This window comes from Nuphar pumila, chromosome 16 (genome assembly GCF_984573655.1).
Source record: "Nuphar pumila chromosome 16, dmNupPumi1.hap1.1, whole genome shotgun sequence".
In the NCBI taxonomy this organism is placed as follows: domain Eukaryota; kingdom Viridiplantae; phylum Streptophyta; class Magnoliopsida; order Nymphaeales; family Nymphaeaceae; genus Nuphar; species Nuphar pumila.
The window spans coordinates 3,636,015-3,642,878 of NC_143264.1; positions in this window are offsets into that span (position 1 = coordinate 3,636,015).

The window sequence follows — 6,864 nt, forward strand, 5'->3', positions numbered from 1 at the left end:
TAAAGACCAAAGTACCTTTTTGCCCAAAGTTTTTGTGAATATTTGGATTCATTAATGGGTTATGAGAAATGATAACGGGTCATGACTCCTCGTTATTCGTGTCCATTATAGGTCTCGACTCGTCAGATCCCGTAACGGGTCTCTTCCATGTTTTGTAACCGTTCATGGGTTATAAAAGTGTGGTTAGAGCTGGGGTTATGCAGATCCTAGGGGCACAACATTCTCCATTTTCTCTCTCTCTGCTACTTTCTCTCTTTTATCGGTTTTTCCCTGAAGGGGCTTTCTGCAACAGCGATTTAGAGAGGTTATTTTCGAAGGACGATTCGTTAGAGTGCACCGATCTTGATCGTCGAGGCTATTGTATCCTGGGGGAAGGACGTCAGACCCTGTTTGCACTGTATGTGGGGGCAAATCTTCTCTAAGCGGAGTACTTTCGTATGCCTTAACTTATTACATAATCTAAACATGTTCCTGTTGTTTTTATTATGTTCTATGCAACTGTTTGTCGATTTGCTTTTGTTTGGATTTTGGTGTGATGCAAAAACTGACATGTTTGCTCCCTGTTCTTGTTTCGATCAATTGTTTATATTGATTCCCATGGTGATTTATTTCTTGATTTATATCATGTTCTTGATTGTGAAACTGTGTGATCTGAAAAGCGATCCAACAATTTTTACTATGGTAAACTTCAAGATGCCTCATTCAAGCAGTGACAAACCTATGATTCCTCATAAATGAGGAAATCAACATATCAGAAACAACCTAACACCTAGAACCAAAGAAAGATTGTTTAAGATGCAAACCATAGTAAGAAGGGATTCTACTGCTTGAAGAGCAAAAATCTGCACAAAGAAAGGAATCTTTGGACAATTACTCGAAACTTCAGCTTTAATTCCACTTGAGTTATCCTCAGAGGATCCAGAAACATGCTTTCTCTTTCCTCTCCTAGAGACATTTGATGCCAAGTTCCATGTTTTGAAAAGTGTACTTGAGAAGGGATGGATCTCTGTGCTTGAAAACCAATATCCAGATCCCTAGATGCTTTATCAATTACATCATTGGCAAGATACAGAGCCATTGTTGATCAAAATCAAAACTTCTAAGTTAGTATAAGTTCTTGTTTTTCTTATACATAAAGATACAAGGTAGTGTGGTACAAGCTATACTCCACCAGCGAAAAAGCAATTAGAACATTTGAACTATGTGATGCTTTAATGAAAGACCTAAAATAATGAAGAAAATATGCAATAAACAAGTCATAACAACTCGGCAATTCCCATTTTTGTCAAACTTTCTGTTCCAAAAAGTGTAAAAGAATGTCTGAGCTCAAAATTTCATGTTTGAATCGAAAACGAGATTACATGATTTCAAATTATGAGGCTCGAACAGGCACCATAACTGATGACTTTCATTTAAAGTATGTGACTCCATAAACTAGCCAACTCAAAGAATAGTTCAAAGGAATCTTGTTAATTATAATAGTGCATATCGACCCTAAGAATGGTCATTTGTGTTGATGCGTGTATCGCAATGATTTTCATTGAATATGACTTTTGTTGAGGATCGGGTTCCCAAAGGAATCGTTGTAAGGATGTACACTGTCCACGAGCGGGTAGCCGCAAAGACGGTGAACTCTTGTGAGGAAGTGTATAGTCCAATGCCATGTATACCATCTAGGGCAGTAATTCCTTATAAGGTCGTAAATTTTCCTGAACCAAATGATCCGACGTGGATCTTATGAATTTTGGATTACTATAAAAAGTTATTGTGAGCTGTAATGATCTTCTGAGATAGCCAATTATGAATCTATAGTTTGACTTTCTGTTTTAGCACGATTATATGCTGAATCCAGAGGTATGAATAAGAACTTTAGTGATTTAAGATCAAGATCATGTTTTGGACCTTCTATAAAAGGCTAGGTTTTTCTAAGAAAGTATGATGCAATGAGTAAGTCGTAACATGTGACAGTTGGTCGCGTAAGGCTCTGAGAGATGAGAATTAATTAGGGTTGTCCAGGACAAAGAGTTTGTTAGAAATAGTGAGAGCAACAAACAATGACCTGATAATGATTAAATGCAGAGACCTCGTTCACAGTGCGAAAACAAGCTATTGGATATTTTGAAAGATCGATAATGTCAAAAGCAGAGTTTGACTCACATTACATCTTGGTGAAACACTTTTGTTGAGGCTCCTATTGAGGAACTATACTTCTTTTATCTTATAGTACTTGTAGTCGTGCACTACATGCTAGTACTGCAATGATCAGATGGGATGGTCGTGCGACCTCGAATAGTGTTAAATGCACAATGCTGTAATCATATAAAATGGTGACTGATTCACCTTCACATACATGATGCTCGAGTAGTTAAAAGACCACATCATAGAATGGGTTGTTTGTTAAGCAACCCCTAACACACTCATTCACTTCTTGTTGTCTGTCAAGGGAGAGGCCAGATCAATACAAAAACTTCAATGGACAGGTTGTTAACAACCACCCCACGGGCAAAGATCCGGCCTCCCCAGTCATTGGAGTTAGGGGAAGAGACTACCAAACCTTATCCTAGGTGGTAGATCCAATGTACTTCTCTAGAAGTTGGATGCATCTGTGGCACTGCTTACTTGCCTTTGGGGAATACTCTCTCGGCTGAAAGCCGTCCCCCTTAAGAGCGAACTCAACTAGCTATTCAGGTTATTTAAAATATATAGAATAACAGACGCTTGAATTAGTCTCAGTTATTTCTACGTTTTGGCTACGCGTACCCGTAATATCGAAATATAAAGTCTGTTCACACTGATTGATGGGTCATAGAGACTTGCTTGTTGTGTGGTAGATCAGAGCTTACGATCAAATGAATTGTCACGTTGCGTTTTGACAGTTGCACTGCTTTCCTGCTCTAAACTGCTTACCTGCTTTACACTACTTATCTGCATTTCACTGCTTACCTGTCTTGTACTGCATATATGTTTAACTACTTAAAATTGTTGAGCATGTTGAATTAAATATGCTTAATTCAGCTTCTTTTAGTCTCTCTTGTGCACCTACTAGTTTTTCGTGAAACTAACTCATTCTATGGGTACAGATGATGATTAAGTACACCATGGGCGATGACGCGATTGCAATATGGCTTCAAGATTTTCTTTTTCCTGCTCTTAGCTCGCGTCCTGGTTGTTTTTGGGTTTGTGACGGATTTTTCTTTGGATATCCGAATTTTGTACAGTTTGGGAACTCCTTTAAATGAAAGTGGCTTTTCAAAGTGTTTTCCAAGTAACATGTGTAGTGAGTTTTGGTTATTTTAGCTAATGTGCCCAAAGTTGTCAGCTTGCCTTTCTGAATTTAACAAAAGAATAGTCTTCTGCTGATTTTATAAACGAACTCTGAAAGGTTCACAAGTTTAAAATTTTGGGGTATTACATTAATAGCATCCATGGCTTTGTATGTTGCATTAGAAACAAGAATTATCTCTAGTTAACACAAGGCTTCACATATATATAAATATAAAGCATTTGCATCAATTACCATCTTCAAAGCCTTGAAAAACATAATTCAAATTTGTATTGATTGATATCAAAATCTTCATCATCATCTGGGACCTGCTAGCAACATCACCCTTTAAAGACCACGTAGGGTATTGGTCTAATGTCGATGAGGTTTTGCGACTTTGCTTGAGTCCGCTTGGGCGACGACCCCATGTTCGTGAGTGATCTCACTTATTGTTATACCCTAAAATATAAAACAAACTAGTGTGATATCGTCTTTATCAACAATGTGCTCTTTCTTTAGCCGTGTGAGGCTTGAGCACGTGAGTGGGCATGCAAAAGACCTATTTGTGTGGCCCTGCGAGAAACATGAGGCATTTGTGCATAGTCACCTTAGAAAGAGGTGCGTTGTGAATCCCAACTTAAGAAAGATAAATTGTCGGTGCCCCATTCACAAAACGGTTCACCTTAGAGAGGGTAGATGATACATTCCTAAGTGACATGTCGCTTGCGAGAGTTTATTAGAGGAGCGAGACATCCTTATGACCCCCAGTTACTCAGAGTTAGGAAGGTCGAGGTTACCTTTGAGGTACCTCTGCTACTGCAACAGTGAGGACTACAATTCATTGCCTTCATGTGGTTTCTCTTAGCTTAGGGTTGCATGCATAGCGCTGCTCGATTTGTAGCATCCCCAGTTACCTTATTAGAAATAAAATAACAGACGTTGGGTGAATGTCTCACAGAATGCAAAGTTACCTTCGCATACACGAAGGAGTAAGCAAGAAGAACATAATCACTAACCAATCACAGACTGAAGCTCTTAGCAGTTACCATGGTTGATGTAGATGTTAGTTTTATGCTTGCACATACCTTTGTACTGTAGTTGTGTTTTCCCTTCTTATGCTTTCATGTTGTGTACATGCAACAATTATTGAACTTTGGTTATATGTTTCTGACAGCCACATCATATGGCTCATGATCTTGTACAATTGTTGGTGGTAGTTCCATACTTGTACACTTTGCACATACATGCTTGCACACACATATACTTGTTATATCTCATTTCATCTTAGTTGCCGTATATTTGCTTAGTGATTGTTACCATGCCTTTGTTCCATGAAATGGTATATTCGATTTGATTGTTTCACTAGCTCACAGGAGTACTGACCCCATTTTATGGGGATGCAAGTGATAAGTAGTTTCAGCTCTGAAGCGACGACGCGTGGTTGGAGGCTTGGGAGCCCACACTTAGGATGATGGTCTTGGCTTTGTTGGGTTTCGAGGGCATTTTTTTCTAGTTTTTGGGAGACTCAGAAAAAGATGTATATTGTCTCTTTTTGTATTTTTGGACATTTGGATCTAGTATCATTTTGGTAATTGTGTTAGATATGTGTGTATGTCATCTGTGTCCCGCTCAGGCTTGCGGCCTTTTTTATACCCTCTCTTTTGTACTTCCATTTTTCGCATTAAACACCTAAAAAAAACAAGGTTTTTTCTAAGGTTGGGCTTTGGGGCATCTCAGCATCTGGCATGAAGACCTAGTCACACTGGCTTAGGCAGCCATTCCCATGGTCATCGTGTGGGTAGTATAAAACTCTGAGGCTAGGACCATGGGTTCCCGAGGCCTATGCTACACAATGGCTTGTGCTCATGAGAATCTACCTATTTCCATGTTTTGTGACAATCAAGCAATAATTCATATTAAAGAAAAATCAGTCTTTCATGAAAGGACTAAGCATATCGAAATCGTTTGTCATTGTGTACGTGAAAATGCTCAAAAAGGAGAGATCTCTACTCCATGTACTAAAAGTGCAGAGCAACTTGCTTATGGATTCACCAAGGGACTCATTCGAGATCATCATCATGACCTTCTCGACAAGTGGGGTTGTACAAACATCTACACCCCACTTGAGGGGGAGTGTTGACGATAACCCTTATCCCTCTCTCTCTCTTACCTTGATTTATGGGATCCGTTCTCATCTCATCCAAACAATTACAAATAATTTCTTTGCATATCAAGTTGGTTATTTAAACAGAATACCGTACCATTGTGATATTTTCCAAGTTAGTTATATGTTGTGCATTCTAAATATTGCACCCCTGGATGACTCAATATATGAAAAAAGAGAGTCAGAGTGTTTGTCGTAGATACAACAAACAACAACAACAACAACTACGCCTTCATCCCAAAACAATTGGGGTCAGCGATATGAACCAAAAAAGAAAGTGAGAGTGTTTGTCGTAGATGTGATTCTAAAATGACCGAACTACGTTAATTCTTTCTTGTGGCAAATCGTGTTCACAATCCATCTCGTACACAGTGTAAATCGTTATACAATGATACATGCAAATCACTGTCTATCTACAAATCACAATGATCTCAACATTCACACCATGCAAATCACTATATGGGTCAACTCATAAAGCGCTACATGGTGACATCTCATAAAACGCTACATGGTGGTATCTCATAAATCGCTATAAAATATCATGATAATACACAATATTTTTGCTAATATTGCTGCATTTCAGGTGTAATATCTTTCACTTAAACAATCTTGTTTCGTTAGATAGTGCTAATATGGACATTTAAAAGAATCAACAATTATTAAGGTTTACACAAACTACCAAAACAAATCAGTTGCTCACATAACTCCACTTTATTTAGGGAGTCACAATAGCTCATCCACATAAAGGGCAACCTAAATTGATGTTTAATGGGAGTTGGGTTTGGGGGATTCGTAGCTCCTCCTTCTGTTTCTTTCTCCTCCAATTTCTTTTTTTAGAGTAGTTCAACTCAACTATTTGTCTTCGACACCATCTCATCTTTTTTTCGTCCCTCTCCTCCCAAACACAACCTCTTGGTGTTGGGAGTGAAGATGGATAATTTTCAATTACATAGTAACTAAAATGTTCTTGACAACTTCAACCTATCTCTCGTTTTCTTCTCGACACCTATAACTCATTTTATCTCGTTCCAACTCCAAATCATTTTGAAAATATATTCAGGCCTCACAGATTCTCACAACATTGGTCTGGAATACATAATGACATCTCACTTTAGGAACCCGTAACTAGAACCATGGTGACAAATATCGTGAGATTTGTCAAAATATCGCGATAATATTGCGAGAAATTGCCTAAAAGTTTAAAAGGATGATTTCTTGCAAGTTTTAGGAAAAAACATAAATATGGTGATTTAAATACAATATTTATGTTTTAAACAACTATTTATCATGACTTAAATGCAATATTAATAAATTTTATTAATATTTTTTTATAAAAAACATTTTTAATAGTTTTTATTTTATTTTTTATTGTTGAGATTTTGTCGAAAAATGTGATATTTGTGTTTTTCTTTTTAATTTCTTGCAAGATTTTGAAAAA